Below are 26,160 nucleotides of genomic sequence, written 5' to 3'. Positions count from 1 at the left end.
GTTCTTGATGAACTCTTGACTGGAATATGAAAACCTCTATCTACCCTACAGTGCAGAATGTGGCCATTCGGCCCATTGCGTGTGCATTGATTCTCTGACCTATCCACACAACCTCACATATTTACCCTGTTAATCCTCCTAATCTAAACATACTGGGAGACATTCGGGGAAATTTAGCATGGTAAGTCCATCTCCCCTATCAATGGAGTGTGGGGGCAACCAGAGCACCCGGAGGAAAGCCAAGTGGGCGTCGAGAAAATGTGGAAAATACACACAGTCACTGAAGGCCAGAATTGAACCCGGCCCTTTTACTTTTCATTGTCTCTCTATAATCTTCCTACCAGAATGAATCACTTCACAATTCTCAGCTTTGAATTTCAGCTGCAACTTGTCCACTCATTCCGTCAACTTGTCTCTGTCCTTTTTACAGTTTTACACTATCCTCCTCAGAGTTCACAATGCTCCCAACTTTCACATCATCCACAAATTCTGAAATTGTGCCCTGCACACCATGATCTCGGTCACTAATATATCCTGGTGCATGTTCACAGTATCTACAGCTTGTGTGCAGATCAATGTGATTTACTGCAGTTTGAGGGTGAAAACAGAAAAGCGGAGCCAATGCAAATGCTTGTATATTCCACGGAAATGTTGCAGAATTGTTGTCAAGTCGTTTTGTTATCATCCTTAACAGAAAATAGCAGAGAATGGTTTCGATGCATCAACCTCTGAATGATCAGTCCAGCACAATTCCGCGGCGTCACTTTGCTCTGGTAAATCCAGCTCCCCGCTGCTGCCTATCAATGTAGCCATTCAGATATTCACTTCCACATTGTTGTTTAACTCCAGCACGAGTGTGAGGGAGCTTCAGTCTGGCCACACAATTCCACTGCAGAACACCAAGAATGCAATGGACAGAAAAGACACGCACAAAAGCAGCAAAAGCGACTGTTTGTAAATGAGTGACGACAGACAAAGGTTCCGGGAAACCAGCAGGACCCGGAATTGATCACTCACATGTTAAATTAGTTTCCTGTTGCAAATATATTCTTGTAAGCATATTTCCTGCTGTACAGCTGTCCTGCTTTGAACTATTTCCCAAAGATGTTCACTGTTGTTGTGTAAAGTGTTTCAGTGTTTGTAAATATATTTCCTGCTGTGCCTTATGATATAGAGGGTTACAGCATGGAAACAGGCCCTTCGGCCCAAAGTGTTCATGCTGCCCATTGTCTTTTTACCTCGGAGTTATTCCCAATTATCCGTGTTTTGCCAATATCTCTCCAGACCAATCTTACCCAGGTAACTGTCTCAAATGTTGGTGAGTGTTTTTTTTCTTTCTGCTGTTGTGAAATATGCTGCCCTGTTGTTGTGTTTCCGGCTCTGGAAATAATTTTTCTTCTTTTCTGTTCACATATCGCCTTCCCTTGCAAACGTGTTCCCTGTTGTGTAAAAAAAGATTCTCCGTGAGGACTTTTTTTGTCTGTAAATTGTTGCATGTTGTGTTGAGATGTTCCCTCTTCTTGTGTAAGTTGACCGCGTGGCCTAATGGATAAGGCGTTTGGCTTCGGTAATCCTGGTGATGATGGTATCAGAAGATTACAGGTTCGAGTCCTGTCGCGGTCGTTTTATGCAGAAATCTGGTAAAACTTCCGGCAAACTGAGATTTCCTTCTTCAGCTGAAAGGTCTGCATTTTCTTGCAAACATTGCGGGGCGCTTTCTCAGAATGTATTTCCTTGTTGTTTTGTCCATTACATTTTCTCACCTCATTATTTTAGCCTCCTCCGAAGAAATCTATCTTTTTTGCGTGATCTTAATAAATTATTGATGCCCCCGAATGGAGCAACAGGCTTTGTAGCAAATAGTTTAATAAAATTCTGTGGAGGAAGAGGTTTAATAACGAGCTGAGTGAAGTGTTTCTGATTACAGGGATGAAAGGTGATGTCACTGGGCTGGTGATCCAGAGGCCCGCGCTAATCTTTGGGGACACCGGAATTAAAGGAATACATGGAAAAATTAAAATCTGACTGGGATTCCCAGTCCTGTCAGACTGTATGGTTGCTTTCCGAGTTCTCAGAGATATTTTCTCTGCAATGAGTTCGCGGGAGGTAAACATTGCTTCGTCTTTCACTCGTTGTCGCCACCTTCATTGCAAAGAATTATCTTTAGGAAAAAAAAATGCAGGGCTCGTCCGGGATTTGAACCCGGGACCTCTCGCATTCTAATACAGCGCCCAAAGCGAGAATCATACCCCTAGACCAACGAGCCACCCACGGCAATACCTCCCCTGAACTTTTCAAAGTGTCCCAAAGTTAGGCAATTTTTTTGACCACTGAGAGATTTATTGAACAATGTTCCATTTCACTGTCTGTTTTGATGAAGTCATGATGTAGAGATGCCGGCGTTGGTTTGCGGTAAACACAGTAAGAAGTCTCACAACACCAGGTTAATGTCCAATCGGTTTATTTGATCGTAAACCCACAAGCTTTCGGGGTTTGCCCATTCATAAGAACATAAGAACATACGAAATCGGAGCAGGAGTAGGCCACCTAGCCGCTTGAGCCTGCCCCGCCATTCAATAAGATCATGGCTGACCTGTCGTGTCTCAGTTCCACATTCCCGCCCTCTCCACATAACCCTTAATCCCCTTGCCTATCAAAAACCTATCCACCCGCGTCTTAAATATATCTAGCGAGGCAGCCTCCACCACTTCAACGGGCAGAGAATTCCAGAGATTCACCACCCTTTGAGTGAAGAAGTTCCTCTTCAACTCCGTTCTAAACCGCCCCACTTTATCTTGAGGCTGTGGCCTTTAGTCTTACTGTCCTTTCTGAGCGGGAAGAGCCTCTCCACCTCTATTCTATCCATCCCATTCATCATCTTATACGTCTCAATGACATGTCCCCTCATTCTTCTAAACTCTAACGGGTACAAGCCTAGTTTATTCAGCCTCTCCTCATAGTTCAACCCCCTCAACTGCGGCATCAGCCTACTAAACCTCCTCTGCACTCCCTCCAAGGCTAAAATATCCTTGCGTCATCACCCGACAAAGGGGCAAACCCCGGAAGCATGTCAGTTTACGATCAAATAAATTGATTGGACTCTTACCTGGTGTTGTGAGACTTCTTACCGAGTCAAAGAAGGCAGAGGATCACACTGGAAGGATTTGTTTCTGAATAGAGGGCTGTGCCAAGTGGTGTTCCTCAGGGTTCAGTGCTGGGACCTTTGCTGTTTGTAATATATAAATTATTTGGCGGAAAATGTAACTGATTTGATTAGTAAGTTTGCAGACAACACAAACGATGGTGGATTTGTGGGTAGTGATGAGGGCCATCAGAGGATACAGCAGAATATAAATCAGTTGGAGACTTGGGCAGAGAGCTGGCCGATGGTATTTAATCCGGACAATGTGGGTTAATTCATTTTGGAATGTCTAATACAGATAGGAAATACATAGTAAATGACAGAACCCATAAGAGTATTGATAGCCAAAGGGATCTGAGTGGACAGGTCCACAGGTCTTTGAAATTGGCAATGCTGGTGGAGAAGGTAGTCAAGGAGGCATATAGCATTCTTGCATTCGTCGGCTGAGACATTGAGTTTAAAAATTGGCAAGTCATGTTGCTGCTTTATAGAACCTTACTGAGGCTGCACTTGGAATTTAGTGTTCAGTTCCGTCCGCCAAACTACCAGAAGAACGTGGAGGCTTTGGAGAGGGTGCAGAAAAGATTTACTAGGATGTTGCCTGCTAAGGATGGCATTAGCTATGAGGAGGGGTTCGAGAAACTTGTTTTGTCCTCACTGGAACGAAGGAGGTTGAGGGGCGACTTGCGAGAAGTCCACAAGATTACAAGAGGCATGGACAGAGTGGACAGTCAGAAGCTTTTTTTTTCCCCCTGGGTGAAAGAATCAGTCTCTCGGAGGCAAAGGTTTAAGGTGTGAGGGACAAGGTTTAAAGGAGATGTATGAGGGAAGGAGCGGTGGGTGCCTGGAACTCTTTGCCACGGATGTAGTGGAAATGGATACGGTAGTGACTTCTTAGCGGTGTATTGACAAATTCATGAATAAGATGGAAATAGAGGGATCTGGTCGCGGAATGGAAGGAGGGTTTAGATAAGTCGGGTAGCATGATCGATGCAGGCTTGGAAGGCCGAAGGGCCTGTTTCTGTGCTGTAATTTTCTTTGATCTTTGCTCACCCAGAGAAAATCTACGCAAACACGGGGAAACATGGAGACTCCACACAGACACTGAGTCAAACCGGGAATCAAACCCGGGTCCCTGGTGCTGTGAGGCAGCAGCAGCTTCCTATCCACCCTGTCCGTTTCTTATACACCTCAATCAGGTCTCCTCCCAGCCTTCACTGCTCTAAATAAAATAATCTGATCCAATCCAATCTCTCTTCATAGCTCAAATTCTCCATCCCAGTCTACGATCTGGTCCCTGGTAAATGGACACTGCACCCTCCACAGTGCAATCAAATCCTTACAGTAGTGATTTGACCGGAACTGCACACTGTCCTCCAGCGGTGGCCTCACCAAAATGTTGTCCAGCTCGAAGTGAACCTTCCTGCTCTTACAATCATGCATTAATATTCCATTCCTCACGCTGCATGAATCTTCACAACTCACAGACTCAAAGGGATTTCCAATATTGGAAAACATTGGAGGTTTCCTTTGTATTTTCAGGGATTTGGAATCAGTGGATCATCCAAAAATAGAACTGAAAAATATGAAATCACAGCATTTATTGACATTGTGCTAATGTCAGGGTAATATTCAACGTGTTAACGACGTGGCGTCGCCACGTCAAAGGTGAGCCAAAATGCTGATGAATTGAACGAACGTTGATCTCGGGTCACGAAAAGTGTTGGTACAAATGTAAAGATTTCCATTTTCGAAAGTTTCAATTCTTGACAGTCTTTTATTTTTGCCGGTTTCAAAATTAGAGAACAACACAAATACAATTTTACATAATAAAATTGCGAAGAACTCCCCGTCGGGGAGTTGAACCCCGGTCTCCCGCGTGACAGGCGGGGATACTAACCACTATACTAACGAGGAACTGACCCTGTTATTGGCGAAACGCATTGTACACTTGTCATTTACACTTCCGGAACGACAACTCAGTTCTGACAAGATCAGTTATTTTCCCCAATACGGAGAACCATTTAATGCAGCAAACAGCGGCTTCAACGAATTAATTAAGATTTTTGGATTAGCAGGAAAGAGAATGAGATGGATGCATGAAGTAAAAAAACACAAATCAGGTGGAGACAGAAAGGTGCGTTTGCCGTTCATATCAAACCGCATGTTCTTTTTAATTTTGGAGGAAAGACGGGGTGTCTTGAAGTCTGAACATTCTGGACAATCTCAGCTGGTCTCTCTCCACAGATGATGTCAGACCTGCTGAGTTTTTCCAGCATTTTCATTTGTTGTTTCAGATTCCAGCATCGGCAGTATTTTGCTTTTATCTTGTCTCGAAATGTGTTTTTTTTCCCAAACGGCTGGAAGTTTCAAAGTGCTTTACAGCTGAGATACATTTCTTTCATTATATTGTCTTTTTATTGCCCGAGGTACAGGCGCAGATTGAGCAAATACATAAAGTACTGTATCTCTCATCGTTTTGAAATTCGTCATTTCAGGAACAATAAACTTTATCCAGATCCAAAGACGGATGAATAATTGTTTCTGGAATCTGACGTGATTTGAATCACACAACCTTCTGATCGGGAGTCAGACGCGCTACCGTTGCGCCACAAGCTCACAGACCTTACGGGCCTTTTACATCCGTGTTGTGTTTGGTGAATTCAAAAACCAAACAGGGAATTGTCTCCCTCTTTATTTTCTCGGGATTTAAATAGATTGGAAGGGTAACAACGAAGCAAAATTAACGAGAAAGTAGAAACACAACATTATCCTACAGGAGAAATGTACCTTCTAATCACCTCTTGTTCAAGAGGTGATTAGAAAGGGCATTTTTGTATGACGAGGTGGCCCAGTGGTGAAGGCGATGGATTGCTACTTCATTGCGTTCTACACATTTGGGTTTGCATCCCATCCTCGTCGGTAATACGTCTTCACTGCCCCTTTATTGGGGGTAAACTCAGTGTGTGGGGATGCGGCCTGGGTCGGATTGCTGTTGGTGTAGTCTCGATGGCCCGAATGCCCTTCTTCTGCACTGTGGGGATTGTTTGACTTTCGGGGCGGCAGTTTCACTTCTCTGAAAGCATTGATCCACCAGTTCCTTATCTAAAAAGCCGACTCCAATGAGTTCCTGACCACAATCTTTGAATATCTCACCAGATAACGATGAAAAGTCCAACATGTCATTCTTTGCGCCGCAGCTGCAGCATTTATTCCCCATTCCCATAGAACATTACAGCACAGAAACAGGCCTTTTGGCCTTCCCTGGCTGTGCCGAACCATTTTTCTACCTAGTCCCACTTACCTGCACTTGAACCACATCCTTCCGCACCTCTCTCATCCATGTACCTGTCCAAGCTTTTCTTCAATGTTAAAAATGAGCCCGCATTTACCACTTCATCCGGCAGCTCATTCCACATTCCCACCACTCTCTGTGTGAAGAAGCCCTCCCCCCCCAAATATTCCCTTTAACCTTTCCCCTTCACCCTTAACCCATGTCCTCTACTTTTTTTTGCCTCCCCTCGCCTCCGTTGAAAAAGTCTATTTGCATTCACTCTATCTATACCCATCATAATTTTATACACCTCTATCAAATCTCCCCCCATTCTTCTAAGATCCAGGGAATAAAGTCCTAACCTATTCAACCTTTCTCTGTAACTCAGTTTCTCAAATCCCGGCAACATCCTTGTAAACCTTCTCTGCACTCTTTCAATCTTATTAATATCCATCCTGTAATTAGGTGACCAAAACTGCACACGATACTCTAAGTTCGGCCTCAGCGATGCCTTATACAACCTCACCATAACATTCCAACTCTTATACTCAATACTTTGATCTATAAAGGCCAATGTTCAAAAGCACTCTTTACGACCCTATCTACCTGTGACGCCACTTTGAGGGAATTCTGTATCTGTACGCCCAGATCCTTCTGTTCTACTGCACTCTTCAGTGTCCTACCATTAACCTTGTATGTTCTAGCTTGGTTTGTCCTTCCAAAGTGCAACACCTCACACTTGTCTGCATTAAACTCCATCTGCCATTTTTCTGCCCATTTTTCTAGCTGACTCAAATCCCTCTGTAAGCTTTGAAAACCTTCCTCACTGTCCACTACTCCTCCAATCTTTATATCGTCTGCAAATTTACTGAACCAATTTACCACATTATCATCCAGATCATTGATGAGCTTTTGGGGTTTGCCCCTTCGTCAGGTGAATGGAGAGTTCTGGCCTCAGAGAGAGCATATAACAGCACAGACAATTTACAGATTACTGATTAGAATGCGTATCTTTACACCTAACCTGCAATTCAAGTCTTAAAGATGCCGAAAATGTGAGTGGAAAGAGCATTATGCATAGGTTAAAGAGATGTGTATTGTCTCCAGACAGTACAGTAATTGAGGGTTTGCAAACCCAGACAAGTCACGGGGGGTTACAAATAGGGCGACATGAACCCAAGATCCCGGTTGAGACCCTTCCACATGTGTGCGGAACTTGGCTATCAGTCTCTGCTCAGCGACTCTGCGCTGTCGTGTGTCGTGAAGGCCGCCTTGGAGAACGCTTACCCGAAGGTCAGAGGTCGAATGCCCGTGCTATAAGGCAGCAGCAGCTTCCGGTCCACCCTGTCCATTCCTTTTATGCCTCAATCAGGTTCCTCTCAGCCTTCACTGCTCGAAATAAAACAGTCTGATCCAATCCAGTCTCTCTTCACAGCTCAAATTCTCCATCCCAGACAACGATCTGGTTACTGGTAAATGGACCATGTTCTGCAGTAATATATTCTCTGCAATGATTTCTCGGGAACTTGAATCTGCTCCTGATTTTAATCATTTTCGGAATCTACTTTGGAAAAAAATAAAAATAATTCCGGGGCTCGTCCGGGATTTGAACCCGGGACCTCTCGCATTTTAATACCGTAACCCTAAGCGAGAATCATACCCCTAGACCAACGAGCCAACCGCCAAAGCCTGTCAAATGGACATATTTTTTTCAATATCTCCCACAGATTATTAACCATTTCTTTCGTAACAACATTGTAAAATCAGGAATGTTCCCGAACAATGTTCCATTTCACTGTCTGTTCTGGTGAAGATCAGAAGCAGTGATATCAGTTTTCACCACTCGCCAAGTCGACCTATGGTTGTAACTCGCCAGTCGCGTCGGTAATCTCATTCTGACAGCCGGATTTGATTTGATTTGATTTATTTTTGTCACATGAAATAGTACACAGTGAAAGGTATGGTTTCTTGCAGACAAAGCATACCGCACATAGAGAAGGAAGGGAAAAAGTGCTGGATGTAATACCACCTCATCTTTCCACAAATAAAGGGACCAAAACTGGACACAATATTCCAGTTGTGGCTTCATCAACACAATTGAAACAATATTTCTCTACTTCCTTACTCCAGTTTTTTTGCAATATATGCTTACATTCAAATTGCCTTTTAAATTATACATTTTACCCGCATACTGACTTTCTGTGATTCTGGACAGAGACAGCCAGATCCCTCTGCCCAGACAGATTTTGAAACTGCTTTCCAGAAGGATAATAATTTGCCTTTCGCATTTATCCACATTGAACTCCATCTGCCAAAAGCTATCCAATTCTCCGAGTATATCTAGATCCATCTGGAATATTTTTACATCCTCTTCACCGCCTGCTTTCCCACAAATTGTGTATTATTCACAAATTTTGTCGTGTTCCACTCTGTCCCTGCTTGCAGATCATTCATATAGATTGGAAAGAGTTGAGATCCGAGGCCTGGCCCCTGTGGCACCCCGCTTGTTACAGTTCGCCAGCCTAAGAAGGATCCATTTTTCCCCATTTATCCCGACCCTCTGCTCCCTGTCAGTCAGCCAATCCTCAATCCAATCCAGTTCTCTCCGCTGACTACCAGACGCCAGAACATTTCATGGGAAAACTGCTGTTACCTACAAAAAAAAAGACTACGGTCCAGTTCCTACATTCCTGACTCAGTAACACCTCCAGAAACAGCCCCAAAAAGAATGAACTGAAATGATACAGTTTAATGAGGATAATCAGGTCTGTGTAGCAGCGACACGGCATGTGCTTGTGGCGCGACGATAGCGGGACTTACTCCCATATTATGAAAGTTTCCTGTTCAAATCACGTCAAGCGTCTGGAGCCTTTGTGCAGTTGGTTCCTGGATTTTATTTCTGGATAATATTCCCGAAATGATCAATTTCAAAAGCATGATTTAAATGATATTTTAGGAATATTCCATGTTTACAGCCTCAGTTTATATTTCTTTCCACAGTTTTATATCGGAGCGCTGTTTCAGGGATGTGATGTGTCCATTGCTTATAAAATCAAAGCAAACTCCACAGTCCCAGATAAATCTCGGTGTCATCAAAGAGGAGAACTGACTGGCGGTGATTTAACCGAGGATTCACACCTCAGGCCAGGAGCAAGGCTGAGAACGCGGCCTTCATAAATAACCTCGATATTACATAGAAACATAGAAGACAGGAGCGGGAGGAGGCCATTTGGCCCTTCGATCTTTCTCTGCTATCCATCACGATCATGGCTGATCGTCCAATCAGCAGACTAATCCTGCTTTCTCCCCATATCCTTTGACCCCATTCGTCCCAAGTGCTAAATCTAGTCACGTCATGAATACATTCAATGTTTTGGCATCAACTACTTCCTGTGCTAATGAACTCCACAGGCTCTTTGGGTGAAAAAATGTCTCTTCATCTCCGTCCGAAGACTGGAATGAAACCCGAGCTGAATAAGATGTCCAACCAACTGAGAGAAACCTGCCGCCCAAGGTGACACAAATCAACAAGAGGGTGCACATTTACTGCCAACGAAACCAGGATAACCCCTGGGGCAGCAGCCAAGTGCCCCACTTGGATATGAATGCGAATATCATAGCAAAGGGTGGCTTTGATCCATCATCTCCTGGGTTATGGGCCCAGCACGCTTCTGCTGCGCCACTCTGCTCTGCACACACTTGCTTTCTGCCTTTTATCAAGAACACAAGGGTAGGGAAACTCGGCCGTTGTCAGAACTGTCTCTGAGTTTGGAATTCTGTCTGTATTTGTCCAGCTCTGGGGTTGTAGGATGGGACTCAGGTCCAGGACTCTGGCTGCGGTTGAAAAATTCATAGAGACACGTTTTAAATATAATGAGGATGAAGATGGAATTCAAATCGATTTCCGCAGGGCGGGTATTCGTTGAGTGAGTGGATCAGAATGGCCGGAAAGTTTAAGACGCTGTTTTCAGGCGTCACATTTCTCGGAAATCCCAATCCTGACGGTGATTTTTCCGTATCGAGGCACCATCCAATCCCGCGAAATCTTTCAGCTGGAAGCACAAGGGCAGCAGATGCAGAGAAACAAGGACCACCTGCAAGTTCCACTCCGAGAGACACACACCATCCTGACTTGGAAATATATCGCCGTTTCTGTGGCTGTCTCACAATCCTGGAACACCCTCCCTAACAGCACAATATGTGTATATACACCATATGGACTGCAGTGGCTCAAGAAAGAACTTACCACCCAATTAATACTAGATAAGGAATGCTGGCCCAGTCCGCGACAGCAACATCCCGTGAAAATAACATTTTGAAAAATCATCTGTGTCGGAGTCGGGGAACACCTGACTTCAGATTAGAAAACTATGTATGTCAATTAAATCCTGAAGGCGGATACTTTATACCAGATGTGTGTCTGACATCATCTGTGGAGAGAGACCAGCTGAGATTGTCCAGAATGTTCAGACTTCAAGACCCCGCCTTTCCTCCAAAATTAAAAAAGAACATGCGGTTTGATATGAACGGCAAACGCACCTTTCTGTCTCCACCTGATTTGTGTGTTTTCTTCATGCATCCATCTCATTCTCTTTCCTGCTAATCCAAAAGTCTTAATTAGCTGTTTGCTGCATGAAATGGTTCTCCGTATTGGGGAAAATAACTGACCTCGTCAGAACTGAGTTATTCCTCTGGAAGTGTAAGTGGCAAGTGTAGAATGCGTTTCGTCGTTTGGTGGAGCAGCTCCTCGTTAGTATAGTGGTTAGTATCCCCGCCTGTCACGCGGGAGACCGGGGTTCAATTCCCCGACGGGGAGTTTATTATAATTTTATTATGTCAAATTGTACGGCAAAAATAAAAGTCTGTGAAGAATTGAAACTTTCGAAAATGGAAATCTTTACATTTGTACGGAAACTTTTGGTAACCTGAGATCAACGTTCGTTCAATTCATCAGCATTTTCGCTCACCTTTGATGTGGCGATTCCACGTAGTCAACACGTCGAATATTACCCTGATATTAGCACAATGTCAATAAATGCTGTGATCTCATATTTTTCAGTTCTATTTTTGGATAATCCACTGATTCCCAGATTCCCGAAAATACAAAGGAAACCTCCAAAGTGTTTCAATATTGGAAATTGCTTTGAGTCTGTGAGTTGTGAAGATTCATGCAGCGTGAGGAATGGAATATTAATGCATGATTGTAAGAGCAGGAAGGTTCAGTTCGAGCTGGAAAAAATGTTGGTGAGACCACCGCTGGAGGACTTTGTGCAGTTCCGGTCAAATCACTACAGTAAGGATTTGATTGCACTGGAGAGGGAGCAGTGTCCATTTACCAGGGACCAGATCGTTGCCTGGGGTGGAGAATTTGAGCTACGAAGAGATTCCATGTAGACAACATCCACTGCCCTATTCTCATCAACCATCTTCGTCACTTCCTTGAAACACTCGATCATGTTCGTGAGACACGATCTCCCCTTTACAAAACCATGTTGTTTCTCACTAATATGTCCACTCATGTCCAAGTGGGAAAATATCCTGTCTCGAAGAATCCTCTCTAATAATTCCCCGACCATTGATGTAGGGCTCACCGGCCTGTAATTACCTGGATTGTTGCTGTTATCCTTCTTAAACAAAGGAACAACATAGGCGATTCTCCGATCATCTGGGACCTCCTCTGTCGCTAGTCAGAATACAAAGATTCCTCTCAAGGCTCCAACAATTTCCTCCCTTGTCTCTCTCAGTATTTGGGGTATATCCCATCAGACCTATCTTGTCGACCTTAATATTTCTCAAAGGCACCAATACCTTCTCCGTTTTGATCTCAACATGACTCAAACCACCTGCACATCCTTCCCCAGACTCATCATCATACATGTCGTTTTCGGTCAACATGACGCAAAGTGCTCATTTAATACTTCGCCCATTTACTCTAGCCCCACGCATAGATTCTCTCCCTCGCCCTTGAGTGGGCCGACCCTCTCCCTGGCTACTCTCTTGCTCGTTATGTATGTATAAACAGCCTTGGGATTTTCCTTAATCCTGCTGGCCAGTGTTTTTTTGTGACCACTTAGTCAATTGTTTCATTATGTTTTCATCTTCCTCATCAGGTTAAGGAGCGGCGCTCCAAAAGCTCGTCTTACCAAATAAATCTGTTGGACTTTAACCTGGTGTCCTGCTGCTACTTAATGTGCCCACCTCAGTCCAACGTCAGCAACTCCGCGTCTGTCTGTGAGAGAATGGAATTAATGCTGTATCTGTTATCCATGATCTGCATACAGATTTGCTCCTCTATCTCTTTCTCACCACACTTCCCTTTTTCCTTCTCTATCACTTCTGTTCACATTGTATTGAATAGTAATTGCCTGGCGTTCTATGTGACTGATGGAGTCACTCTGTCCGTGGTACTGTTGGGGACTCAATGTGTACTTGCCAGTTAGTGGGAGCTGAGAGTGACTGCGGGGTTCATTCCCTCCCTGCGATGCTCTGTCATTTTGGGATTAATGTTGTAACTGTCCTTCTCGGTCACTATATGAGGGGACTGGGTTTACTTTTACCTGTCAGTCTCTGCAGCTGCCTGTGGGATTCATCCTCTAATTGTCAGTCTCTGGCTGTGTAAATCAATGTGTATTCTTTAAATATCAGAGAAGAGAGAAAATTACAGCACAGGAGCAGCCCTTCAGCCCTCTGAGCCTCCGCCGACCATGCTGCCCATGTGAACTAAAACCGTCTGACAAATTTACTGGAGTTCTATGAGGATGTGTCTAGGGCGGTGGATAGAGGAGAGCTGGTGGATGTGGTCTTTCCTGATTTTTAGAAGGCGTTTGACAAGGTACCTCATAAGAGCTTGTTGCAGAAGGTCAGGGGACATGGAGTTGGGGGTAGGGCGTTAGCGTGGAGAGAGGATTGGTTGTCAAATAGGAGGCAGAGAGTGGGGGTCAATGGGTGCTATTCGGATTGGCGGTTGGTGACTAGTGGAGTGCCCCAGGGGTCGGTGCTGGGGCCTCAGCTATTTACCATTTATATAGATGATCTGGAGGAGGGAACCGAGTGTATGGTGTCGAAATTTGCTGATGACACCAAGATTGGTGGAACGGCAAATTGTGCGGAGGGTGTGGAGAGTCTGCAGAAGGATCTAGATAGGCTGGGCGAATGGGCCAGGGACTGGCAATTGGAGTTTAATGTTGGCAAGTGCGAGGTGGTCCACTTTGGTAGGAATAATAGTAGGAAGGATTATTACTTACGTGGCGAAAAGCTGCAGCAGGCGACAGTGCAGAGGGACCTTGGGGTCCTTGTGCATGAGTCGCAAAAACCCAGCTTGCAGGTGCAGCAGGTGGTCAGGAAGGCGAATGGGATGCTGGCCTTCTTAGCGAGGGGGATTGAATATAAAAGTAGGGAGGTCTTGCTGCGGCTGTATAGGGCATTGGTGAGGCCGCAGCTGGAGTACTGTGTGCAGTTTTGGGCGCCGTACTTACGCAAGGATATTTTGGCCTTGGAGGGAGTGCAGAGGAGGTTTACTAGGCTGATTCCGGAGTTGAGGGGGTTGAGCTATGAGGAGAGGCTGAATAAACTAGGCTTGTACTCGTTAGAGTTTAGAAGAATGAGGGGAGATCTCATTGAGACGTATAAGATGATGAATGGGATGGATAGGATAGAGGTGGAGAGACTCTTCCCGCTCAGAAAGGATAGTAGGACTAGGGGGCACAGCCTCAAGATAAAGGGGGGGGGCGGTTTAGAACGGAGTTGAGGAGAAACTTCTTCACTCAAATGGTGGTGACTCTCTGGAATTCTCTGCCCGTTGAAGTGGTGGAGGCTACCTCGCTAAATATTTTTAAGACGCGGATTGATGGGTTTTTGATAAGAGAGGGGATTAAGGGTTATGGGGAGAGGGCGGGAATGTGGAACTGAGCCACGACAGATCAGCCATGATCTTATTGAATGGCGGGGCAGGCTCGAAGGGCTAGATGGCCTACTCCTGCTCCTATTTCTTATGTTCTTATCTTATGTTCTCCTTTCAGTCTGTGGCACTGAGCCTGCTTTCTGCTCAATGGGCCGAGTGTTGGCAAGTGGAATTAGTTGGGCAGGCCAGGGCATTTCATGCATCACTGTAGATTCGATGGGCCAAAGGGCCTCTTCTACATTATCCTATTCTCTGATACATGGCCTTACAACCCAAGCTTGGAAAATGATGTATTCATACATAATGTATTTTGGGTGGATGTCAGTATAATCTGCAGAAATTTGTGTCATGTCTTAAAACTCACAGTTTGTTTTCCCCGCATAGAATTGTTGATATTTCAAACACTTTGTCTGAATTTGTTGTGAATGCTGAAAATGTAGTGACTTTTAGAGCACTTCATCGAATCATAAAAACCCTACAGTGCATAAAGAGGCCATTTGGCCCATCGAGTCCGCATTGTCCACAATTCCACCCAAGCCCTACCCCTATATCCCTACGTATTTGCCCCTCATCCCACGACATCTCAGGACATTCAGAGACAATTTCAGCATGGACTACCGTGCCGCCCAATACCGTTCAGTTTGAGGGAAAAGATAAACTGGCCCGTACGGGGATCGAACCCGCGACCTTGGCGTTATTAGCACCACGCTCTAACCCACTGAGCTAACCGGCCATCGAGCCAACTCTGGACAGATTTCCTATAAAAATGTCATAAAGGTCTGCATTTCCAACGCTGTTTTAACAGGCATAAGATGTCCAACATGGTTTGCAATCAATGAAGTTGCCGACGTTTTAAATGCAAGATTGTTGAACTTACCAGCAGCTGCTACATTGTCAAGAATCCATATATGACCCTGTTAAAGAAACTCGTGGCTCTGTGGCGCAATGGATAGCGCGTTGGACTTCTAATTACAGACAGGTTCGCCATTCAAAGGTTGTGGGTTCGAATCCCATCAGAGTCACGTTTTGGATCAGATTAGTAGCAAACGGTTTGCTGCTTCATTGATGCGCTTCAGCTTTGACACAGATATTTCCTGCTCTGCCATCTTTCCACTCTGTGTTTGTTTACTCGGTTCTCAGGGAAACCACAGAAGAAAACACAAACCCCAGTGGCTTTCTTAATGTTTGATGTTGCGTTCGCTGATTGCGTTGGAAGTAGGAACATATTTTTCAATAATTCTTCTGCCTCTTTTGGAAGATAAAGAAGATTAAAAACTCACACGCAACAACAACAACTTATAAATAACTAAAAATCAATAAATAAATATCAGTGCCCTGCAGCGTGGTGGTGTTATCCTGATGTATCTGCTGCACTTGTCCTTCTAGGCTGTAGTGGCCGTGGGTTTGGAAGGTGCTGGAAAAGGAGTCTTGCTGAGTTGCTGCAGTGCTTCTTGTAGATGGTGCACACTGCTGCCATTGGGTTTCTGTAGTGGAGAGAGTGAACTTTTATACATGAGAAGAGAATGAAGTGGGATGCTTTCTCCTGGATGGTGGGAAATGTTTGTAGAGCTGTTCAGGTTGCATTCACCCAGGCAAGTTATCCCAGGAAACCAGGTGCTCCGGTTCCCTCCCACAAAGATGAGCAGTTTGGGCAGATTGGCCATGCTCGATTGCCCCTCGGTCCCCAAGGTGTTTGTACAGGTAGATTAGCGGGCATAGGGCCTATGTGCGATTCTCTGTCGGAGAGTCGCTACAGACTCGATGGGCAGAATGGTCTCCTTCAGCACTGTCCGGATTGTATGATTCTAAGGTCATTTGACAGGGTTAGAAATTCCCTGAGGGGACAAAAAAAAACTGTGTTTGTAGAACTTACACCGTTGGGTTTGTTGCAAATTAAATGTTTTTTTCAATGCAAGGTGATGAAAATACCTCGATCGTGTAAATAAACAGTCGGAATATTCGTGGGGAGTCTCTGTTTTTCTTTCATCTTTGTAGATCATCAACTGTGAAGAGATAGATAATATTGACTAGCAAGGAAGGGATATTGTGACTTGCACAATTGCAAAGATCACGTGATAGGAATCCAGGCTGGACTGAGATTCAAACCCCACATCACCTGTTTACCAGAAAGGCGATTTCAACAACTAAACCACACAGACTTTCTGTAAGGTCGAATGCTGCAAAGTCGTTCCGGATATTGTGTATTTGTGGAAAAAAGTGATACTAACAGCACACTGATTGGAAACAAGGATATGCCTGCCGTTACACAGGCACTTTAACCAAATTAGCCACAGAGCCTGACATTGCTAACTTTGGTACAACGGAATGCTGGAAATACGTTCCAGATCTGGTAGTATTTGTGCGAACAGATTTACGACCAGTACTGGAAAGTATCTGTGAAAATAGAGATAGTTCACATTTCAGATTCAGACCTTACACTGGAACGACTGTTTCTCTCTCCACAGATGCTGTGGGATCCCGGATAGATTCATGAAAGAAAAATAATTGGATCCGACAGTGGGCTATGACTGCACCGATTTCAAATCCCCCTTTCCCCCGATATTGAACAAAACCATCAGAGGGAATCACACACATCACTCAGTGAAACTCTTCCGTTAAACAATGAAATGTTTATCGTGAGTTGGTTCCATTTACTGTTTTCAGACTCAAATCTGGTATAAAAGTAGCTGTGTTCAGGGTGTGATTCATACACACAGTTTTCTGCTCTGAAGGCAGGCGCGCCCCTTCTTGTGGCACGAGATTTTTTTAAATAATTCATTCATTCGGGAAGTGCGTGTCACTGACCCGGGAAGCCTGTATTCTCCAAATTAATTATCTTTGAGTAATTGGCGATGAATTCATTCTGGAGCCAGTGCAGTTCATGTGGTGTCTGTGCACACACACACTGCCGTTCGGCAGGAATTTCCAGGATTGTGAACCATCGGAACGGGAATATGTTTCCAAGTCAGGATGATGTGTGTCTCGGAGTGGAACTTAGAGATGGTCGTTGTTTCTCTGCATCTGCTGCCCTTGTGGTGGAGGTGAGAGATTTCTTGGGTTTGGATGGTGCCTCGCGAAGGAAAATAGAACCAATGTCAGGAGTGGGATTTGCACCCACGCCTCCAGAGGAGACTGCGACCTGAACGCAGCGCCTTAAACCGCTCGGCCATCCTGATTGCCGGCCGCAAAGTCTAAAACATCTGCACAAATCGATTAGAGTTCCATCTTTCTCGTTATTCCATTTCAAACTCTGTCTCCGCATTGACTGATTGAGGGTGAACTGATCACTTACATTGAGGTTCACGGACCAAGGGGAAGGTAAGGCTCAGAGTCCCACAGGTTTGAGGGGTGAATAGTCCAGCACCATTCCATATTCTTCATCCAAATGAGAAACTCCAGCTGGCAATCGATTCAAATCAGGACACCAGCTTTGGGCAGAGGTTTGCCACCATGAAAACATGTGGTTTCAGAAGCTCCAAAACAGACCTCAGTTTCATTTGCAGCACTAATGGCAGATATTGTCTTTCCAGAATCGGCCGTTCCGCCAAGAAAATTAGTGCCGGGTTGGGTGGAATGGTCACGTTAAATTTCCCCTTCGGAGTATTAGCGTGTTAAATCCGTGGGGTGATGAGGATAGGGCCTGTGTGTGGTTGTTGTTGGCACAGGCTCGATGGGCCGAATGGCCTCCTTCTTACTGTCGGGATTCTATGAAGTTCGGGGCGGCAGTTTCACTTCCCTGAGAATATTGATGACTGTTCCCTGATAACATTAAAACTTCTAACCAGTCAATGTCTGTTTGAGAACTGGCCATGAATAGAGCTGACACTGAAACGGTTCATATTGAATTAGTTCCAGCAAATTGGTTCTTGAAGCGGTGTTAATATATGTCATGGCTTCTTAAAAAGATCAGTTGCGCTGGTTTTTCGTTTGTTCATTAATTTTGTGAATCTATTTGGAGCGGCTGCAGTTGGTCAGTTTGCAGGGGCGGAGCCAGGTTCTAAAGTTAGAGAGGGTGAACACATAAAAAAGGCGCCACGGCGCGTACCAAATAATTTTAAATTCATTATTCATTTTTATTTTGCATTTAAAATCAAAACATAATAAAACACGTGCGTTATTTAATTATTTTACATTCTAAACGTAACATAAAACAAAAAGAAGGAATCTGAAAAAGGTATGAAGTAACTACAAGAGTCTCTTTCGTCTCGGCTTCATTCCAGCAGTGATCTATTACTTTATTATAATCTACCTCAGTAGCCAACTGTCTTTCAATGGAGGCCAGAGCTAACCCAGACAATATATCCTCGTCCATTGTAGAACGAAGGTCGGACTTTATGTGTTTGAGCCGGCTAATGGACTGTTCCACAACTGAGCTAGTTATTGGTAAGGTCAGAAAAATGTGGTACAATGTGGACAAGTTAGAATAATCACCAAATCTATTTACTCACCCAATCTCGGCTGGTGATGTCCGCCGGCGAGGGATGCTTGGTATCGACTGCCCATTCGTCGCGGTGGCTGCATATTTATGTCCTTCGCGGCCTCTGCAATTTCCTGGTGATTGCATACCCTCTCCGGAGATTGCATGCCTTCCTCGCTGCCTGAAGTGCCCGTATCTGTATCGCATCCCGCGATCGCAGTACACGGATCCAGGACTTCAGATCTCGGGAAGAGATCTGAGGGTCCCGTGAGGAGCACCCCGTTGAAAAGGCGCTACTTTTGAAGAATATGCTGGGGGAGGGGTCGCTCCCCCTGTTCCCCCTCTTGCTACGGCACTGTATCTGTGCCTCTTGTTTGGCCGGCTCTGCGGCAACAGGAGCTCCATTCCTGTCCAGATGTGTGGGCAGAAACAGCAAACCCAAATTATTGTTCACTGCCGCCATCTCCTGGTTGCCCGCGAGTTGTGCAACAAGGGAACGATTCATTCAGAACCTTTGTGGATTGGAGTGAAATAACATCAATATGGTTCTTACCGATTAAAATGATTGCAAAACATGATATTAACCACATTCCATGTTCCAGAGATCTGCTTTCTGATTGGGCGACCCTGCTCACTCTGATCTACGGAAAATGTAAAACTCCCAGAATGCAATGTCGGTTATAGGATTCTCCAATCTCTGATTTCTGTGCCACTTTGTTGCTTGTGTATTCATCTCACTTACTGTCCTGTCTGGAGACAATACACATCTCTTTAACCGATGCTTAATGCTATCTCCACTCACATTGTCTGCACCTTTAAGTCCTGATTAGCTGCAAAGACTCGCATTCTGATCGGTATTCTGTAAACTGAGTGTGTGTCTTTATCTGCCCTGTTTGTGATCAGAACTCCCACTCACCTGACAAAGGAGCAGCGCTCCGGAAGCTAGTGGCGTTTGCTACCAAATAAACCTGTTGGATTTTAACCTGGTGTTGTGAGACTTCTTACTGTGTTTACCTCAGTCCAAAGCCGGTATTTCTACATCTTGGAAAGAGGCAACAGGGGAGCAGTTCGACTGAGGTGCAGAAGCTCGGAGAATGGGGATGGCGTCCTTAAAGGGAGTGGGGAATGAGGATCTGTACTCGACGTGTGAGTCGGTGGGGTTTTAATTATTGGTGGCCAGCCTGTGTAGAATTGGAGACAGAGAGGTCAAGGAAGGATAGGGAAGTATCAGAGATGGACCATGTGAAGGTGCAATGGTGAAAATTGGAGGGAAAGTAGGTTTTTTTGTCCAGGTGCAGAAGAGAAGAAGATGCGGCACCGACACAGTCAGAGATGCTGCAAAAAAAGTGTGTGTGTGTGTGTGTGTGTGTGTGTGCGCGCGCGTGGGGGGGGGCGGGGGTGGAGGGGGGAGCAATGGGGGTGGGGGCTGGTGGCGCAGCGAACGAACAGGACTGAGCAAGGAATATTCCACAAACAGGCAGCCGAACACAGCCTAATCGGTGAAACGATTAATTTCGCTTCTTTCCATGCTGCTATCTAACGATTACAGGTTCGGGAATCGTCTCTTTCGACAGAAATCTGGTGGAACCTCCTGAAAACCGAGCTCTCGCCCGTTAACTGACATCCACCGTTAGTTCCAAATAACTTTGTCAGAATTGAATTCCTTGTAACTTCGTTCATTTAATTCTCACTCGTCTTAGTGTTTTTAGATCAGGTATTCCACGCTGCATGTTTGATCTGGATAAGTTGTTCATGTTCCAAATTTAGAACAAAATGCTTTGCATCAATCGGCGAATTGAAATTCTGTGGCAGGAATTCTAATCTCCTCAGGAAGAGGTTGAATGCTGAGCTGAATGAACTGTTTTTGTTTACAGGGATGAAAGGTGATGTCACTGGGCTGGTAATCCAGAGGCCCGCGCTAATCTTTGGGGACACGGAGTAAATCCCACCACGGCAGCTGGTGAAATTCAAATTCACTGATTTAACACAAAGGCACATGGATAGAAAACAGAAACAGGAGGAGGCCATTCGGCCCAAACAATGCTGGAATTGAAAGCAAGCCTCAGAAATGGCGGCCTTGAAATTTCCGTCGATTATTTTCCACAGAAAACATCTTCACAGAACAACAGAGAACATTTCACACAAAAGAAGAAAAAACGTCTGCTCAAGACGGATGACATTTACAAACCGGGAACACATTTACACAACAGGGAAGAATTTGTCAGAACCACAGTGAAGATCTGTCAACGGGAGAGTCACAGTTCCAAACAGAGAGAACAGTTACACGGCAGAGAGCACAGTTACACAACAGAACATACATTTCAAAACAGGGCCTATCTTTGTGTAACAGAAAATCCCTTTTCACACTTAATCAGTTTCTCCATCTCAGTGTCTTGCTGGTTTGTTCGAATATTTTCTGTCTCTCATTGTGAGTGTCTCCTAATAGTTTTTTATTGTTTTTCTGTGTGTTTGTTCTCTGTCTGTTACCTTCGGGGTGATGTTAAGTGTTATTATCCAGCCAGGGTGAGCTTCCCAGGGTTTTGTTTGTAACAAAAAGAGACAGTGAATAGATTCCTGGCTCGCGAGCAGCAGTAATAAGCAGGGAGGGGTTGACTTTGGGAGCAGAGTGGCGCAGCGGAAGCGTGCTGGGCCCATAACCCAGAGGTCGATGGATCGAAACCATCCTCTGCTATCACCTACTCACTCCATCAAATAGAAACAGTGATGGTCTTAGTTTTCATTAATGAGTAGCCCAGAGCATTTGTCTCCATTGGCTGGACAGTTTATTCAGCCAACAGCGCGGGATCAATTCCCGGCTCAGTTGAGATTGACCATGAAGGCTCCGCCTTCTCAGTCTTGCTCCTCTCCTGAGGTGTGAATCCTCTGGTTAAATCACAGCCAGTCAGCTCTCCCCATTGATGGCTCCCAGAAACAACTGGGACTGTGAACCTTGCTCGAACTTTACCGACACTGGACAAATCATATCCCTCACACATTGTTCAAATAGAGAAGTTTATTAAAAATAACTAAGCATGCGAATCGGATCATCCCTAAAATTTCATTTCTATCCCAGATTTGGAATTTGTCATTTCAGGAACAATCGCAAACAACCAAAATCCAAAGAGCGACACAGAAAAGCTCCGTGGTTGGGACACACAGCCCTCTCCTGGGAGGTCAGACTCTCTCCTGTTGCTCCACAAACTCACAGCGCTTGCTCTGTTTTACATCAGGGTCATGTTGGGTGAATTCAAAACCAAACCGGGAGCAGAGAGGTGAACTGTCTCTCTCTTTACTTTCTCTGGATTTACATCAAATGGAAAAGTAGCAACGAATCAAGAGAAAGCAGAAAGGCAACGTTATCCTGCGGGAGAAATGTGTTCTTTGTTACGGATGTTAAGACACAAGAGGTGGTTTGGGGAGTAGCTGCTGCATGACGAGGTGGCCGAGTGGTTAAGGCGGTGGACTGCTAATCCGTTGTGCTCTGTACGCGTGGGTTCGAATCCCACCGTCGTCGGTGGTGTATTTGTTCTGTCTCCTTATTGCCGGGGAACTGATGATTCGCTCAGTGTTTTGAGTTTCACGGAACCAAGATGAAGTTTGGACACACAGGCTTGAGGGGTGAATGTTCCAGAACAATTCCACATTCCCATATTTCTAATCCCATGAGAAACTGGAGCTGACGATCGATTCAAGTCAGGACCCCAGTTTTGGACAGGAGTTTGCCACCAGGTAAACATGTGCTTTCAGAAGATCCAAAGCAGACTCCAGCTTCATTTGCGGCCCGAATGGCAGATTTTGTCTTTCCAGAATCGGCAGCTCAGCCATGAAAATTAGCGCCGTATTAGCGGGATTGGCCATGCTAAATAGTCCCTCAGTGTCAGGGGGATTAGCACGGTAAATATGTGGGGTTATGAGGATACAGGCTGGGTGGATTGTTGTCGGTGCAGGACCGACGGAAGTTCCATAATTGAAACTAATGCAAATAACGATTACTTCTTCAGAGTGGGCGATGGTGGTATTGTGGTGAGTGTACCTGCCTTCTAAACTGTTGACTCGGGCTCGATTCCCAGCTATTGCATTGATAATTTATTTAGAACCTGATCGCGGCCTCTCGGACTTTAAACGGAGTGAACAAAAAACAGAGGCAGGTGCGCTGGAGTTGTTTCAGAGTAACTGAGACAGGCACATGAGTGGGTTGGAGATGGGAGGATATAGGAAATTGTTTTAAATAAGGTTCATTAGCATTGGGACGCCCCTGGTAATGGAAAAGGATATGGGATGATAATAATATTTTTTCTCTTTTCATTCACAGGTTTAAGTCGGTCCGCCTTGTGTCCAACGAGGGGCATACACGCGATGGGTCGTACTGGGGCTGCTCTTGGTTGTTCGAGATTGGCCTAGTGTTGTGAAATATGCTGCCCTGTTGTTGTGTTTCCGGCTCTGGAAATATTTTTTCTTCTTTTCTGTTCACATATCGCCTTCCCTTGCAAACGTGTTCCCTGTTGTGTAAAAAAAGATTCTCCGTGAGGACTTTTTTTGTCTGTAAATTGTTGCATGTTGTGTTAAGATGTTCCCTCTTCTTGTGTAAGGCTCTGGTTGCAGAAAAAGCCATTTACTCCAAATCGGGGTTTTTCGGGGAAAAAGGAAGCCAAATAACAGTTTGTGTTCTCCACGGAAAAGTCACGACTGCTTTGCAGTTACCATTAAGGTGTTTTATTACCACCGTGAACAGGAATAGCAGAGGATGGTTTCGATCCATCGACCTCTGAGTTATGGGCCCAGCACGCTTCCGCTGCGCCACTCTGCTACGACGAAAGTTTCACTCTGCTGCCCATCAATGTCGTCAGACAAATGGTCACTCCTCTGTCGTTGAATAGGAACACTAGTGTGAGAAGGCATCACTGCATCACACCGAGAATACAATAGACAGAGAAAAACACACAATAGCAGCATGAGAGACTGCTTGGACACATGGAACGACAGACAAAGTGTTGGGAAACCGGCAAGACACGGAACTGGAGAATCCATCACTATTTTAAAAGGAATTTTCTGTTGCATTCCATGTTTGTAAATATATTTCCTGCTGTGTAACTGTGCTCTCTGTTGTTGAGAAGTGTTTTCTGCTGTTGTGTAAAATGCCTCCCTGATGCTGTGAGTGTGTTTCCGGCTGTGTAAATATGATCCATCTTGTATCAATATTTTTATAATATTCTGTTAATAAATGCCCTGCTCTGTAAACGTGTTCCCTGTTGTGTCAAAATAATCTCCGTGAAAATGTTTTCTGTTCAGCTAATGACTCGTGGTGTGCCACAGGGGTCAGTGCTGGGTCCATTGTTATTTGTCATCTATATCAATGATCTGGGTGATAATGAGGTAAACTGGATCAATAAATTTCCTGATGATACAAAGATTGGAGGAGCAGTGGACAATGAGGAACATTTTCAAAGCTTGCAGAGGGATTTTGACCAGCCAGAAAAATGGGCTAAAAAATGGCAGATGGAGTTCAATGCAGACAGGTGTGAGGTACTGCACTTTGGAAGGACAAACCAAGGTAGAACATACAAGGTTAGTGGTAGGACACTGAAGAGTGTAAATAGAACAGAAGGACCTGGGAATACAGATACATAACTCCCTAAAAGTGGCGTCACAGGTCGATAGCGTCGTAAAGAGTGCTTTTGAACATTGGCCTTTATAAATCAAAATATTGAGTACAAGAGTTGGAATGTTATGGTGAAGTTGTACAAGGCATTGCTGAGGCCGAATTTAGAGAATTGTGTGCAGTTTTAGAAAATACAACAGCGCAGTACAGGTCCTTCGGCTTTCGATGTTGCTCCAACCAGTGGAACCAATCTAATGACCCTCCAACCTAAACTATTCCATTGTATTCCATATGCCTATCCACTGACCATCTGAACGCCCTTTTGGTCACCTAATTACAGGAAGGATATTAATAAGGTTGAGAGAGTGCAGAGAAGGTTTACAAGGTTGTTGCCGGGACTTGAGAAACAGAGTTACAGAGAAAGGTTGAATAGGTTCGGACTTGATTCCCTGGAAGGGAGAAAAATGAGGGGAGATTTGATAGAGGTGTATAAAATCATGATAGGTATAGATAGAGTGAATGCAAGCACGCTTTTCAACTGAGGCTCGGGGAGAAAAAAAAATAGAAGACATGGGTTAAGGGTGAAGGAGGAAAAGTTAAAAGGAAATAATAGGTGGGGCTTCTTCACACAGAGAGTGGTGGGAGTGTGGAATGAGCTGCCGGATGAAGTGGTAAATGCGGGCTCATTTTTAACATTGAAGAAAAGCTTGGACAGGTACATGGATGAGAGGGGTGTGGAAGGATATGGTTCAGGTACAGGTAAGTGGGACTCGGTAGAAAAATGGTTCGGCACAGCCAGGGAAGGCCAAAAGGCCTGTTTCTGAGCTGCAATGTTCTATAGGAATGGGGAATAAATGCTGTAGCTGCGGCTCTGTTGCACAAAGAATGACATGTTGGACTTCTCATCGTTGTCTGGTGAGATATTCAAAGATTCGGGTCAGGAACTCATCAGAGTCGGCTTTTTAGGTCAGGACCTGGTGTATCGATGCTTTTAGAGAAGTGAAACGGCCGCCGCGAAATTCATAGAATCCCCACAGTACAGAAAAAGAACATTCGGCCCATCGAGCCTGCACTAACAGCAGTCCGACCCAGGCCGCATCCCCAGAACCTCATGTATTGAGTCCACCCTCAATAACGAGGCAGAAAAGACGCATTCCCGCCGAGGATGGGATTCGAACCCACACGTCCAGAGCACAATGGATTAGCAATCCATCACCTTAACCACTCGGCCACCTCGTCAAACAATGGCGGCCTTTCTAATCACCTCTTGAACAAAGAACACATTTCTCCTGTAGGATAATGTTGTGTTTCTACTTCCTCGTTAATTTTGGTTCGCTGTGACTCTTCCATTCGATTTAAATCCCGAGAAGGTAAAGAGGGAGACAATTCCCTGTTTGAGTTTTGAATTCACCAAACATAACAGACGTAAAAATAAGCAAGCAGTGTGAGCTTGTGGCGCAACGGTAGCGCGTCTGACTCCAGATTAGAAGGGTGCGTGTTCAAATCACGTCAGGCTCAAAGAACAGTTGCCCCTCGGCGTTTGGATTTTGTATCTGGATAAAGTTGATTGTTCCCGAAACAACAAATCTCCAAACATTGATAGATGCAATATTTTAACATCCTTTCTGTATTTGCTCAATCTACGCCTGTACCTCGGGCAAGTAAAAGACAATATAATGAAAGAAATGCATCTCAGTTGTAAAGCACTTTGAAACTTCCAGCCGTTTGAAAAAAAAACACATTGCGAGACAAGCTAAAAGCAAAATACTGCCGATGCCGGAATCTGGAACAACAAATGAAAATGCTGGAAAAACTCAGCAGGTCTGAC

At 44.8% G+C, this 26,160-nt stretch overlaps 13 non-coding genes across 13 annotated transcripts; 6 read left to right on the top strand and 7 right to left on the bottom strand.

Moving 5' to 3' along the window:
- Positions 1 to 1,531: 1,531 nt before the first annotated feature.
- On the top strand, positions 1,532 to 1,623 carry trnar-ucg (transfer RNA arginine (anticodon UCG)). Its single transcript is given in 2 exon segments — positions 1,532 to 1,568; positions 1,588 to 1,623. It is a non-coding gene; the product is annotated as a tRNA-Arg (tRNA).
- A 558-nt stretch (positions 1,624 to 2,181) lies between these two features.
- Positions 2,182 to 2,266, bottom strand: trnap-ugg (transfer RNA proline (anticodon UGG)). Its single transcript is given in 2 exon segments — positions 2,182 to 2,217; positions 2,231 to 2,266. It is a non-coding gene; the product is annotated as a tRNA-Pro (tRNA).
- Positions 2,267 to 4,987: 2,721 nt separating this feature from the next.
- On the bottom strand, positions 4,988 to 5,059 carry trnad-guc (transfer RNA aspartic acid (anticodon GUC)). Its single transcript has one exon. It is a non-coding gene; the product is annotated as a tRNA-Asp (tRNA).
- A 2,948-nt stretch (positions 5,060 to 8,007) lies between these two features.
- trnap-agg (transfer RNA proline (anticodon AGG)) lies at positions 8,008 to 8,093 on the bottom strand. Its single transcript is given in 2 exon segments — positions 8,008 to 8,043; positions 8,058 to 8,093. It is a non-coding gene; the product is annotated as a tRNA-Pro (tRNA).
- Positions 8,094 to 11,160: 3,067 nt separating this feature from the next.
- Positions 11,161 to 11,232, top strand: trnad-guc (transfer RNA aspartic acid (anticodon GUC)). The gene has a single exon. It is a non-coding gene; the product is annotated as a tRNA-Asp (tRNA).
- Positions 11,233 to 14,975: 3,743 nt separating this feature from the next.
- trnai-aau (transfer RNA isoleucine (anticodon AAU)) lies at positions 14,976 to 15,049 on the bottom strand. Its single transcript has one exon. It is a non-coding gene; the product is annotated as a tRNA-Ile (tRNA).
- Positions 15,050 to 15,247: 198 nt separating this feature from the next.
- Positions 15,248 to 15,338, top strand: trnar-ucu (transfer RNA arginine (anticodon UCU)). Its single transcript is given in 2 exon segments — positions 15,248 to 15,284; positions 15,303 to 15,338. It is a non-coding gene; the product is annotated as a tRNA-Arg (tRNA).
- A 2,071-nt stretch (positions 15,339 to 17,409) lies between these two features.
- Positions 17,410 to 17,492, bottom strand: trnal-cag (transfer RNA leucine (anticodon CAG)). The gene has a single exon. It is a non-coding gene; the product is annotated as a tRNA-Leu (tRNA).
- A 3,861-nt stretch (positions 17,493 to 21,353) lies between these two features.
- trnam-cau (transfer RNA methionine (anticodon CAU)) lies at positions 21,354 to 21,425 on the top strand. Its single transcript has one exon. It is a non-coding gene; the product is annotated as a tRNA-Met (tRNA).
- Positions 21,426 to 22,165: 740 nt separating this feature from the next.
- On the top strand, positions 22,166 to 22,247 carry trnas-gcu (transfer RNA serine (anticodon GCU)). The gene has a single exon. It is a non-coding gene; the product is annotated as a tRNA-Ser (tRNA).
- Positions 22,248 to 23,468: 1,221 nt separating this feature from the next.
- trnam-cau (transfer RNA methionine (anticodon CAU)) lies at positions 23,469 to 23,540 on the bottom strand. Its single transcript has one exon. It is a non-coding gene; the product is annotated as a tRNA-Met (tRNA).
- A 1,949-nt stretch (positions 23,541 to 25,489) lies between these two features.
- On the bottom strand, positions 25,490 to 25,571 carry trnas-gcu (transfer RNA serine (anticodon GCU)). The gene has a single exon. It is a non-coding gene; the product is annotated as a tRNA-Ser (tRNA).
- Positions 25,572 to 25,778: 207 nt separating this feature from the next.
- Positions 25,779 to 25,850, top strand: trnaw-cca (transfer RNA tryptophan (anticodon CCA)). The gene has a single exon. It is a non-coding gene; the product is annotated as a tRNA-Trp (tRNA).
- The last annotated feature ends 310 nt before the right edge of the window (positions 25,851 to 26,160 follow it).

Source organism: Carcharhinus amblyrhynchos, unplaced genomic scaffold, assembly GCF_965287045.1.
Source record: "Carcharhinus amblyrhynchos unplaced genomic scaffold, sCarAmb.v2.hapA scaffold_42, whole genome shotgun sequence".
In the NCBI taxonomy this organism is placed as follows: domain Eukaryota; kingdom Metazoa; phylum Chordata; class Chondrichthyes; order Carcharhiniformes; family Carcharhinidae; genus Carcharhinus; species Carcharhinus amblyrhynchos.
Note: the sequence above shows the minus strand (reverse complement) of the source record. Positions and strands in the feature narration are given on the sequence as shown.